Source organism: Lissotriton vulgaris, chromosome 10 (assembly GCF_964263255.1).
Source record: "Lissotriton vulgaris chromosome 10, aLisVul1.2, whole genome shotgun sequence".
Lineage (NCBI taxonomy): Eukaryota > Metazoa > Chordata > Amphibia > Caudata > Salamandridae > Lissotriton > Lissotriton vulgaris.
In genome coordinates, this window is record NC_141698.1 from 159,168,470 (window position 1) to 159,182,742 (window position 14,273).

The window sequence follows — 14,273 nt, forward strand, 5'->3', positions numbered from 1 at the left end:
CATTACATTACACTGTGGGCTTCAGATGTTGGTGCTGCTGCTGTCAGAAAAAAATGAAAGTCACGTCAAAGTAGGAAGCCAGGATCGGGCTGGAGACTGCAACTGCTAAGGAGAGATAATTGCGAGGAAACTCAGTCAGGAGGCTGCAATAGCTATGTCTGATCACTGGTCTACAGTCAGCCATGAGTGCCATTGCTAGTGAACATTAGTGTGACCCTGCAGACTGACCCAGTGAGTCAGCGTAGTAAATTCTGACCCGAATAAAGCTTCTATTGCAGCCTTCCCATCCAACAAAGAAAGGCTACCGCAAAAAGACTGGGAAGATGTCCATGGCTTCCCCCTCCCAGGTACAGCCTGCACTGCAACACAATCAAGTGCAGGTAAATATGAGGTTTAGTCTACATACAGGGTCAGAGAGAGGTGCATGGGCAAGACTGCTGCGCTGCTTAAGATCTTATAACCAGGGGTTGAAGAACACAGTGATCTGAGTTGCTAAGGAAATTAGTGAGATTGCTTTGAGTTATATGTACAATTGCATACGCCATATAGTGTTGGTGAACTGTAAAGCCAGACACCCAAAAGTAGCCATAAGGAGTGGGGTGCTAGGGATAAAGGGGAGGGGGACTGGTTTATAGTAGGATGCAACCGATTAAATCCCTCTAGTACTCTTTCGTCCAAAAAAGATTTGGCTAGACATTCTTTTACTGGGTCAGCTGGTTGTCTGCTAAGTTCTGAGCTGTTGCCCTACACACTACCTTCCAGAGAAGCCTGAGACTCTTCGCATTCACTTGACAGGCAAGTGCTTAAAAGGTCGTACTTGGCCCAGTTTGCAGAGTCGTATAGAACGGACACTAGTGGTGAATTACCTCAAACACCACAGTTGGGGCCTAGCAGCCCTTGTCTGCCTTGTGTTCCCCACCAAAAGGGGTCGGACAGTCAATAAATTATATGGGTGAAACTCCTTTAATGCTAAGATTATTTACCATACCTTTAGACTCCATGATTACCAAGGCTAGAAGATATTGCTCTATGGGGTTTTGACCATTGTATTAGATATGTAGTATGAGAGGAGAGCACAGGTTGCTGAGCCTCTGGGCGATTCAAGTCCGTCCATAGCAGTGAGGGTGGAGCCGGAGGACTGGCGAAGTGTAGAGATTCATGAATAGTCTCAAGAGAATGTATTCTTTGTTCTTTGTGGGAAAGATATGGGTTTTTTTGAGTTGCAGACTCAACTTTTCTTCTCCAGACACTCATCTCTCCAGGTTAGTGTTGATGTTGTGTCACCCGATCTCAAACTGGACTTCTGCATTCCAAGACATGGCTTTCTCGAATCAGCTTAGAGAGGCTTTTTTACACAAATACACCACCTGGGGTGGCAGGAACACATTGGTTGGGAACATTAATTTAACAGGAATGCAGCATTAAAAAAATTAGATATACTGGGAGTAGCCGTATGGACTGCAAACAAAATATTGAACAGGCCACGCTTATACACAAGCAGCGGGCTAGTGACGCTGGACGGTATAGAGTCTGGATAGATAATAGACAAAATGATCAAGTGCCCTAATAATTGAACTAGGAAATGCTAGGTATAACTAACTACATATAGAACCATGAAGTGCTCAGTAGAGATACTTCCAGTCTTGGGCCAAAAAAAATCGAAGGACTGTATTAATAACCCTGACAATAAGTTCAGACCTTAAAAGAGCTCTGAAGAAAACCTTGAGAAAGGAAGATGGAATATGTTAATAAAAATAGATCAAAAATAATTGACCAGGAGGACACGATGTGTAGACCTCTGATCTATGGGAACCCTGAAGCAGAGGGTAATTTTTTTCTTTAGAAATACAAAAGGAGATTTTGGATATACTGCAATTGTTTTCAGATTAACAGAGCCCAATCAGGGTCTCATTTTAAGGTCCTTTGTAATTTTAATAGGTTTGATATTGGCAGGTACCGGCCCATCAGAATTTTAAGATATGCAGGAACAATGTAGATCAGTTTTGTTTCAATCAGAAATTTTCCAGATGAACTCCGGGGCAAAATGAGGAATTACCAAGGCTGGGGTGGATTGTGGTGGGAATGGCACCTCCAATTACTTACTCCCTCAAGTGTTTCCTCATTTCTCTGGAAAATCTCAGGATTCCCCCTGTAGTGCCTGTTAACTTCCCTCCCTCCTTTCTGAAGGAACTATTAGCTGTAACACCAGAGGAGGAGGGGGTGGTGGTAATGCAGCCAAATACAAAACACAGAGAGCAACGCCCATTTTCTTCAGCAAATCTGTGAAATCGTAATTTTGAATTGAATTAAGTTCTTGCATAGCGCTACTGCCACCCTACGGGTATCCTGCCGCTCAGACTTAAATAAACCTACCTAAACATAGACCAGAATGACTGCAGGGACAAGGCTAGAGGTCGGTCCTAGGAAAGAGCCAAGTTTTCAGGCTCTTTCTGAATTTAGCCAAATAATTGGCTTGTCTGATGTTCTGGGGCAGCTTGTTCCATAAGTGAGCGACTGCCCCACTGAAAGCCCTCCCCCTCCATCCTGGAGCGCCTAACTCTGGTAGTCGTCAGTAAATTAGCGCTTGAGGAGTGGAGCTGCCTCTTGGGATTGTACCAGGTGAACTTCTCTTGCAGTGGAACAGGACCCGAATCCTGTACTGGTCTATAAGCAATACAGAGCGATTTAAAATGAACCCTTTCCTTAATAGGCAACCAGTAAAGGTCTCTCAAAGCCAAAGTTGTGGAGGACCCGCGTTGCCTATTTAACACCATCTTTGCCGCCATAGACTGAACTCTCTGCAACCCCTGAAAGATGTATTGCGGTGCTACCAGATACAAGGAGTTGCAGTAGTCCAGCCTACTCAGCACTATATTCCTCACTACAAGGGAGGGCGAGTCTTTAGGGAGTAGCGGCAGGATCTGTCGTAGCATGCGCATTAAAAAAAGGCACACGCTAACAGTTTTGTTGGCCTGTGACTCCATTTGGAGGTTGTCATCCACCAGAACTCACAGATTGCGCACCCTTTTGACTGGGACCAGAGGCTCCTCCTCAGGAGTGAGCCTGAACTCCAGAGGAAAATGTTGGGACATTCTGGCCGTGGGGCAGTATACCACCTCAGTTTTCCCCCCATTGAATTGTAAAGAGTTTCTCCTCAGCCATCCAGCAGTCTGACGCATACACTCCTGGAACGTATCCATGGATACGGCTTGCTTCCCCTCCAGGAAAAACACCAGTTTAGTGTCGTCAGAGTAGTTGAACAAGTCAATGCCAAAAGATTTAATAATGGGGAACAGGGGCTGTAAATCGATATTAAAAAGAATAGGACTGATCGCAGAGCCCTGCGGTATCCCATGAGGTACTGGAGACTTACTGGAGGTAAAAGGTGTCATAGTCACCATCTGTTGTCTTCCGGATAGGTAGGACTGTAGCTATTGCAAGGCCCGTCCTGACAACCCTATCCTCTCCAGTCTTTCCACCAGTACTGCGTGGCTCACACCGTATTGAATGCGGCTGACATATCTAGTAGTACTAGGATGGTATCATTCCCATTGTCAGCACACATTCGTAGGTTGTCTAATACAGTAGCCAGAGCGGTCTCAGTACCGTGACCTGGGGGAAAACCAAATTGGTCCCTAACCAACAGATGGTTATCTTCCAGATAGCATGAGAGACTTTTGCTAACTGCTTTTTCCGAGATTTTGATTGGATATGGCAGAAGTGAGATGGGTCTAAAATTCGCTGGTGTATTAGGGTCTAGCGAGCGTTTTTTAACAGGGGTGTCACTACTGCCTGCTTCCATATCTCTGGGACTATTCCTGCTTCCAAGGATTGACTGCAGATCTGTCGCAGCCAAGGAAAGATTTCTTGACCAATAGTTTTCCAAATTTTGTGTGGGAGAGGGTCAAGTGGAGAGCCAGAGGACAGACTGTTAGCCAGATTGTTAAAGGCGTTATCCGTGAGGCCTGGAAAGTTGTCCAGGGAGATGTTCACTCGGGCCACTTCATCCGGCCTCTGGATAAAATTGTCCTGGTCACTAATATTATTAGGATGAAGATGTCCGACAATTTTAGCAATTTTGTCTTCAAAATGAGCAGCAATCTCCTCGCAGAGTACTTGCGAAGAAGCTACCTTATTGCTCATACAAGTAGGACTGGAGAGGTCCTTGAAGATTTTAAAAATAGCTTTGGTGCGGTTAGGAGCTTGTAGGATAGAGCTGGCATAAAAGTCTGATTTAGACTTAGCAATAGCCTCCTTATATTTAGCCAGAACTAATTTAAATTCTTTCTGATCAGAGTCTGAATAGGTCTTCCTCCATTTTCTCTCGGCTTTCTTGCATGACAAACGCAGTAGTTTCAGTTCCGCATTATCAGGGGGCTGAGGCTTTCTTCCTATTTTTGAGGCTTTTTACTGGGATAATCGGGTCCAGAGTACTGGCTATGTTATTACAGAATATTTGGTAATTCTCCTCTACAGAAAAAGAGGGGGTAAAAAGGTTTAAATTCGTGAAGATCTGCGAAGTCTTATTTTTTCCTAATTTGGCCCACTCTCTTCCCCTTCCGTATGTCACAGAACAGTCATCATTATCCACAGAACTGAGTACCTTGATGTTAAAGTGGACTAGGTAGTGGTCAGTCCAACTTTGTGGCAATATATCTATCACCTATGTCTCGGTCTGTGTGGCAAACAGTAGAGCTTAGATGTGCCCCCCTTGATGAGTGGGTTGCTGAACCAATTGGTGTAAATTGAGGTTCGAGCAGGTGTTCCTCAAATCTCTCAAATGGCTGCCCAGATTTTCGTTATCCCATAAATCAAAGTCTCCCATTATAACCATTCAAGAATGGTTTAGGGTCAGATTAGTAATAATATCCGAGAGTACTCGGAAGTGGGTATCTTGACCTGGGGGTCTATAGCAGATCATTCCCATAAGTAGCCTACCTTTGACTTCCTGCAATGAAAAACCCAGAATTCCTATTCCTTTTACATCGGCTATCCCTAGTGGCGCAAAGTTCCATTTCTCCTTAGCGATCACCCCGACCCCCCTCTTCCCCTCCCCACCGGCCTTGGTTTATGAAAGCCTTTGTACCCCTCGGGACAGCTAATCCCATTTCTACAGTGGAGTCGGGACTAGTCCAAGTCTCAGTTAAGAAGAGGGCATCCAGATCCACATCTTCTATTATGCAAAATACCTCCAGATGATGTTTTACTAAGGATCTGCTGTTGATCATCCCACAGTTCAGGAGCTTTTTATCACGACTGGCTACAGATGGACGGTGATGGTGTCCCCTACCTTCCCTCTTACCTATTTTGAGCAACTGTTCCCTTGAGTATGTAATCCGACCTTGTTCTCTATTCGAACATTCAGCGTGGCTGGCACTGGGCACGTCCGGGGCACGGACGGGCGCAGACAGGCTTGCCTTTTGTGCGCCATTGGCGCGCCCGCTGCGCGCTTGCATTGCCAGTCCTAAATAGGCGGGCAAATGCAGTCATCCAGCCACTAGAGCGTGATCAAAAATGGCGCTCACTAGAAGACAGCTACCCTCCGATCCCCACACCCTAGATGGCGCTGGTTTCAGATCGGGAGCCTCGAGGGGGCTAGAATCCCGCTAAGCAGCGGGTGAATTGAAAGGTTTTTATGTGCAAGTAAGTGGGCTTTAAAATGATTCAGAATATCACAAATTCAAGAATAAGAGCAAATTATTTGAGTTTTAAAAGAAAGATCGCCGATTTTCATAAATAGCAGTACCCTACCCCAGCTTCCCCACAAACAAATGGTCAGCGTGAGGTCGGACAATTAAACGGCCTGAATGCCAACTTTCCTATGATACAGCAGGTTTAGTTCTAGGCAAGAAGAGAAATCTCAAAACGTGTAAGTGAGGGATATTTTAAATCTTCTAGAACTTTCAGACCATCACATTATGAACAAGGACCATTCTTCATATTTTAACAAAATGCTTAAGAATGGGTTGCATGGTGGCAAAAGAGCCTCATCTTTCAATGACAACTTCAGACATTGGTGAGGTGCCAATTCACGCCCTTGGATGCGGACTTTAAGTGGTAATTCTGCTGAAAAATAGGGGTACAAAGGTTAGCAGTGGACAATGCTAGTGGAAATTAAAAGGTTCATGGTGTCGGACTAAGGCTTTTGTGATGAAGAGTTCTGTTATGCCAACTTCTTTAACTTGGTTTATAAGTAACTCAGGTTAGTGCCTATTGAACTTGTTTGGCGTTCTGTTGATGGCTTCCAAGAGCCTGAATTCAGCCACACCTACAAAGGACTATTCAAAAAGGGGGGGGGGGGGGGGTAGAGGAAAAACAATAGCTAGGTTCGCCCTCCACAGCACTTAGTTTACAGAAAAGATCTGAGATGTTCAGATCCAGAGAACCTAGCTAGCTATTGGGACAGTACACCATTGGGTCGGTCTTAGAAAGACAAAAAAGCACATTTAAGACAGGGAAAGAAAAGTATTTCTTTTTAGTCCCCTCACTCACCGGAGTTTCCTCACGGTGACATGCTTCATCATAGGGGCTTCCCAACCCGCTGCGGGTTGAGGCGTGCTACAACTATCGCGATTGCGAAGGAGCACTTTTTTTGTGAAGACTATGTGTGGTGTGATGTGAAAAAGGGGGGAAAGGGGAGTGAAGTGGAGTGATAAGGGTTAAAAATATCCTACTAGTGGGCTAAACTAACTTTATTCAGGCTCCTAGCGGATACATTAAAAATGGGGTGGTTACCGGGTACGCTGGTTCTATTATGAAACACAGTGCCCTAGTAAGAAGTCAACTAGTTTTGAGCTGTACCCCTCAGCTCTTCTTCAGGACTGCACAGGGTCCCGCCCTGTGAGTACCACTCCAAAAACAAAAAGAATTGTAAAAGTATGCCTACATTAGTTATTGGATATACATACTAGTTTTCTGCAAATCGTTGGCATATTTTTCACACCCTGCGGGCCGATGTAATGGCCACGAGGAACGCCGCCTTCCAGGACAGGTGCTGCAACGAAGTATGATGAATAGGTTCAAAAGGCTCCTTCATCAACCTGGACAGCACCACATTCAATTCCCATGAAGGCGAAGGAAGCCTGACAAGAGGGAACACTTTCTACCGCCGGAATCAGGGGAATGGGTGGAAAAGCGTACAGAAAGCTGTTCGACCAGTTGATCCATAACGCATTCCCCAGCGTCCCCTGCTAGTAGTACCTGGAGGCAAAGTCTCGGCATTTGCTGTTTTCGGCGGTGGCGAACAGATCTACGTCTGGAGTCCCCCACCTTGCGAAGACTTCTCCTAGTACTTTGTTGTTTATGACCCATTCGTGGTTTTCCTGAATCAGTCTGCTCAGTGCGTCCGCCTGAACATTCTGCACACCTGGCAGATGGGTAGCCGTTATCGTCAGCCCTCTGGCCAGAAGCCAGTGCCAGATTGACTGCGCCTCCTTTGACAGAGTGCGTGATCTCGAACGCCCCTGCTTGTTGAGGTAATAAATCGTGGTCGTATTGTCCGTCTGTACAAGCAGAGAGTTGGTCTGAAAGGACGGAAGAAAGGCCTTCAGTGCCAAGTGAACAGCTCTGAGTTCCAGGAAATTGATGTGATACGTGGCCTCCATCGGGGATCACGTTCCTTGAATCTGTAAGTCTCCGGAGTGCGCCCCCCCAACCGTGGAGAGAAGCATCTGTCACGACAGTCTGCGTGGGAATGTCCTTGTGGAAGGGAACCCCTCTGAGGAGATTCTCCGCTGAACACCACCACTTCAGCGACTGAAGAGCATGCAGAGACAGTCGTATCTTGTCGTCCCAAGATCCTTTCCTCTGATCCTACTGGTCCTCAAAGCACTCTTGCAACTGTCTCATGTGCAGTCCTGCGTGTGGCGTCAGGAAGATACAAGAGGCCATCGATCCCAGTAGAGAAGACACCGTCCTCACTGTTGTAGATGGAGTGGTCATAAGAGCCTGAGCCTTCCGAAGAAGTGATAATCGTCGCTCCTCCGAAGGAGACCCGCTTGCTGACAGCATATTGATGGAGGCTCCCAAGTACTGTATGCATTGGACCGGAGTCGGGACAGACTTCAACATGTTGATGTGCAACCCCAGCTTGTTCAAGAGAACGCACGTCTTCTGGAAGTCTGCTCGAGCTTCCGAGAAGGAGGAGGCCTTGATCAACCAATCGTCCAGGTACGGGTAGACGAACACCTTGTTCTTCCTCAGGTGTGCTGCTACCACCGCCCTGCACTTCGAGAACGTTCTCGGCGCAGACTTTAGTCCGAATGGGAGTACTGTGTATTGATAATGATTGGTGCCGACTTGGAATCGCAGGAACTTCCTGTGTTTGTGTGCAATGGGCACATGAAAGTACGCATCCTGTACATCTATAGCACATAGCCAGTCTCCCTGTTGCAACTGAGGATAAATCTGATGCAACAACAGCATGCGAAACTTCTCTCTGCGAATCCACTGGTTTGATTGTCGCAAGTCCAGAATGGGCCTGAACTCTTTCTTGTCCTTCTTGCGAACCAGAAAGAACCGTGAGTACAGACCTCTTCCTCTCTGAGATAGAGGTACGTCTTCTATCGCCCTTTTCCTTAACAGGATATAGGCCTCTGCCTGGAGCTCGCGCAGCTGAAACTGTGAGCTGACCGGTGGAATCGCTGGAGGCGGGCTTGTGAACCGAAGCCTGTATCCATTGCAAACAATATTCCATCATCCGCATGTTTCCCAAATAGGGTTTCGCCAGAGAATGGAAGATTGGCAACCCTTTGCTGTGCATCAGGTTTCAGTGGCGTAAGGCGGAGCCAGGCATGTCGTCGCTGGTTAATCCCATGGCAAAAGCCATGCGCCGCCAAGAGGGACGAACCCGCTGCAGCGCTGATAATCTGATTCGCCACCAGCATCCCCTCATTTAACACCTCCTGGAAATCTTCCCTCTTGTCGCAAGGCAGGTGTTCCACAAACTGCTGGAGGGAGTCCCAGAGGGCACGGTCATAGCGTCCCAACAAAGCTGTGGCACTCGCAGCCTTCATGGAGGTCGCCAACGTTCCACACACCTTCCTTCCAGCCGAATCCATCCATCTAGACTCTTTGTCTGGGGGGACTGTGGATGACGGGGTGGTAGCATGCTGTTTGCGAGCCGCTGTCACTATCACAGAATCTGGAGGAGGTTCCACCCTTAGAAAAGCCGGATCAGAATCGGGAGCCCGCTATTTTTTCTGTAGTCTCGAGGGGGCTGCCTTAGTCACCGCCGGGGCGAGAAAAAGGTCCATGGCCGGTTCCTCCAGGCCCGGCACCAGTGGCAATAGTGGACGAGACAGGTGTTTCTGGTGCAGCGTCTTGAAAATTACCAATGTCTTGGGCGTGGGCACCGTCAACGAGATGCCCAATTTTGCTGCACCTCATAACAGGACATCGTGAAAAGCCACCAGATCATCAACCGGAGACACCCTTGTGTCCGGTGACCCCGACAAAGTAGGAGAGTAGTCCCTGGTCCCTGAGGACCTCAAATGGGAGCAAGACCTGTGCCTCCTATGGCGGCGTTCCGACCGCGTGGATGACCTGTTGCGTGACCGTTCCCTCCTCCTGGAGCGAGAGCGCGACCTCCCAGTTCGTGGGCGTTCCGCCGGTTTCCTTGGAGGCGTCTTCTGTGGCCTATCCTGGGGTCTTGGTCTAGGAGTCCCCTTAGGTGGTGTAGGAAGAAGAGGCAGTGACGCCGACCTTGGCGGAGGAACAGGAGGTATCGCCGACCGAGGGAAGGGCCCAGGCGATGGAAGCAGTGGTGGTGGTTGTCCTGAGGGAGGAAGTGGTGGAAGAGGAGGGTTGACGGGAAGATCCTTCTTAGGTACAGGGGGGGGGGGGGGGGGGGGGGGGGGGGAGCCTTCGGCCGAGGCGGTGTATATACCACCAAGTACACCGAGCCCAGTGACTTCTTCGGAGGAGGGGACTGCGAAACAGCCCCTCCAGTAGGTGATCGCTGTCTCCGGCGCCCTCCACCAGACTCATCGTAACTTCTGGCGCCAGAACTCCTTCTGCGCCGCTTAGGAGAGTAGGAACAACTCTGAGACGCCGATCTCTTCCTTCTCGACTCCGAGCTTCGCTTTTCCGGTGTCGAATGTCGCCTCCGCGACTCCAGCGTCGAACGTCGCCTCCGCGACGTCGACCTCTTCTTCCTCGACGCCGAACGCCGCCTCCGCAACGTCGACCGTTCCCTTCTTCACGCAGTCTCGACCCGGAGCCCCGGGGAGTTGGGGAACACACCGCCGTCATTCCACTCGACGTCGTCGATACAATCGATGCCGACGGAGACCGGAACCGTTTGCTGGTCTTCCTGCCTCTGGGGAGCCCCCCAGAGGCCTCAGCAGAGGCAGAGGGAACCTTCCCAGCCTGCCCAGACCCACCTGCAGCCTGCAGTCGTCTCTCCTCCAGGCCTTGAAGCCTAATCTTCAGCCTTTCCCTCAGGGTCCGTGCTGAAAGGTGCTGGCAGATGTCACATTCTTCAGGGAGACAGATAATGCAGACGTCGTGTGGATCAGTCTTGGACTTCTTCCTTCCACATGCTGGGCATTTGTCGAAAAGAGCAGGCATTTTAGAGCCCTAAAAAGCCTGAACAAACACACAGGAGTGAAGGGAAACACCAAGAAATATAAACTGCAAACACTTTTATCAAAAAGTGAACAAACATCCAATATAAACCCTTGAAAAAGGGAGAGCTCAATCCCAGGGTCCCGTTAGCAGGAGCCGGAAAAAAGAACTGAAAGTAAAAGGGACCTGCTGTGCATTCTGGGATACTGGGAGAAGTTCTGGAAAGTTCTCTTAAAGGTACAGTATCCTATTTAAGCAACATAATGGCAGCCTATGGGGCTTGTCTGTCCATGCCTTTCTATCATTCCAGAGTCTTTTACTGGTAGAGGCAAGTTTCTCTATGGAAGAAACTGGGCAGGTTGTGTTGTGTGTGGTTATGGTATTTCTAGTTGAAGTACTGGACGGTGTAGCCTGTGGATATAGGCTGCATTATTTGTCTTTAAATTCTCTCTTAAGTGTCTTTGTAGTTCTGCATGATTTGACAACTTAAGAGATTATTTTTGATTGCCGGGGTCCACGCACATGGGCGGGACTATTCACTAGATTAGGACTATACACAGAGATCCCCTATTACAGAACATTTAAAACTAAAGGACTTGTCCACAGTTGGGACACCGAAACACACTCATTTTCAGGTGGATGTGAACATGTGACCAGAAAATGCTATCATTCACACAAGCAGGAAAGTCAGTGGACTGGAACATCACCCATCCATACTGTGTCATAGATGGAAGTAGCGTGTAAATGACACTCATGGGAGAGTCTAATAAGGATTATCATAAAGTGCACATCCTCTATTCCCATGGCTTGCCTACTGTAGTAATCTGTAAGAATCCACTAAATACAATCTTTAAAAGCCTTTTGCCTTTAACACTTGCTTTTCACAATAAGGCGAGTCAAACGTTTGGAATCTGACATAATTTTTCCTATTTCACTGATAAGGCCTATAACCTTTATCGTTGGTCTGAAACCATTAGCAGCACAAAGCTATTCAAGGTCACATGAACCAGCAACCTACAAACGAATGTACAACCTCTCAATAGGACCTAATAAAAATCTTCACAGCGAAAACAGCAGGGTTTGCCAGAGTCAGTGGCTTCAACCTAAACCCTTGCCAATTATAGTAATCTGTGATATCTTATATTACAAAATATCTGTCAATAGCCAGTAACACAACATGGTAACACCACCACACTGTTAAAGTCCTACTGGCCTTAAAAACACTTTTCACAGTAAATAAGGTTCGCCTATTGATTTTGCCATAGCTTTTAATAATAAGCAGATCAGACCAATGGCACCGGACACAACTTTTTCCTGTACACCAATCAGCACTATAGCTTCCCATAAGAACCAACTCAGGCCTACTGTTTTTAACGTAAGCTTTCCAACACAGCATCCATCAAGCACACGGTCACAAAATTACTAAAGGGATACAAAATTACAGTTGGCTAAGCAAAATACTGCCTCTCATAAGAGTGCCTATCAAGCATTCTTGCAGAGCAAATCTTCTATATCCATGGTTTGTCACAGAGATAAATCTGCACCAAAACCCTTGCCTATTACCACTTATCTGCGAGATTAATGTAACAAAATTCTTCTCTACAGGCTTTCATACCCAGTAAGAACAATCCACCCTTAAATGGATTCATGTAAACATGCGTTTAACAATAAATAAGTATGGTCTGCTGCCTTTATTGAAAGCTTTAATAATAAACTTAACAGGCCTGTAGCCATTTTCACTGGCTCGCATCCATAGGCAACTCAATTTTGCGGTCTTTGGTATAAGCTTTGCCACAAGCCAAAAAGTGCAATACAAGCACTCATTTCAGTCGAAGCATACAACTTCGGCCCAATCAAATCCTGTAACCAAGGGAACCAACATGTGGGTGGATCCTAAGCCCCTCTCTCCACGGTACTGTGGCAGCTCTATTTTTTTTTAATCACATAACGTAACACAGCAGCTGCGCTATTAAGACGGACCTAAAAAAAATCCATTAGGTGTTACCTGTCATGGTCAAGGAGATCCATAGTTGGTTTCTCACCAAGATCTTCATTATGAGTGGCCTGGATTGGTATCCCCAGGGGCGAGTGGATGGAGTGACACATGGTTATACTACTCGGAACCACTGACACTTGCCAAGTGTCTCCGGGTCCAGAATCACCAGGGTTCATTACCTCTATATCCAGTTATTCCAAGGTTGGGGACATCAGACCCAGACCAATGTGCAGGCTGCGCCCAGTCCCTGTCCTGCTCCTATGGAATGTAGAGGGGCTGTAGATATTACCTCAAGCTCTCACCCACTCTGTCTTCCCATCGCCACCCATACAATAGATCTTGTTAAAGCCACCACACCATTTACCACTAATTTCAAGCAGATAGTAAATGGACCTTAATGCGGACTTAGAATTCCAAGGTCCACAAGTTATTTCTCATTCCAAAAGTAATAACTAATAATCTTCAGATTTTGGAAACTTGTATTGAGGCGTCAATATTTTTTTTAAGTGTAGAAAATAACATAGGAGCAAAAAAATTAATTAAACCTAGAATTTCAGAGAAAATTTCATTTTCCAGAGGAGGTTCTCTCCCCAGTCAGTCTTAGGCTCATGAGGAGCCTTAATGTGGCACTGCTTGAAGACAATTTAAAATCAACTTAATGAAGAGCATGCTGACCCCAGATCAAGACCCGGGGTGGGAGGAGTGGAGTGTTAGGGGAGATTCAACTGGGTCTAAAGTTTGGATAAAAAACTAAAATTCAAATATTGATGAAGGAATTACATAATAGTCAAATGTAACAGAATGATAGAACACCTACATAGGACCTGTATTTTAGAAGATAAAGAGGAAATCATTTGTGTATATTCTAAGTATCCAAACATTCAAAAAAAACTATATATACACAACATATCTATGAAACATATTCAAATTTAGAAATAGTAAGTAAATTTAAAGCCCTTACAGGTTATTCCTGTTGAACAATATACACAGGACCAATGAGGGATAAACTGACTTAGTGATTACTTTATAGAATTAGCTAAACCAATGAAAGAATGTTGTTGAACATACAGTAAAAGTCGAAGTGACTACATTTCTAAACTACCATATTACATCATTTTTAAAAATTTGAAGAAGAAAAAACATTAGTGGGGAAATACAACCATCCTCTAATGCAACCTTAAAATCCTATTTGTTGAATACTGGTACTGGTGACGTGCATTTTAAAAACTACCAAAGCCTGTCCCAATACAACAATGAGGAAGAAATCTCAACCCCTGTGAAAATAGCTGTTAATGTGTGGAGTGGTTTCACCATTCTTAAAGGTCAAATGTCCTTTCAACATTTCACACACAATTTTCCAGTACGTCCTTGGATAAGAGACAGCAGGGGGCACTACATACACTCTCGTCGGGGATCCACATATGATTCTAATGGACAAACTGTAGTGTGTGACCAGATGACGTTCTTTTACAGTATTTCTTTGGTTTGAGAATACTAGCAGCGATTTCATTGGGAGATACAATTTGAAATATTGCCCTTCTAAGTTGACAATCATAAAGTAGACCAGTAGAGACAAAGTGATGAATACATTATGAAGAAAAGCGTGCAAAAAAAAATTGCTTACTTTTTGCGAAGAATTATCGGTTGTATTAACTAAATTACTCTTAAAATGACTGATTTATTGATAAAGATGGCACAGTGCAGAAATTAA

General features: G+C 46.1%; 1 protein-coding gene across 2 annotated transcripts in view; it reads right to left on the reverse strand.

Annotated features, from left to right (window-relative positions):
• METTL9 (methyltransferase 9, His-X-His N1(pi)-histidine) overlaps positions 1–14,273 on the reverse strand; it is a 177,637-nt gene that overhangs the window by 96,167 nt on the left and 67,197 nt on the right. The gene's annotated exons all lie outside the window — the stretch shown is intronic.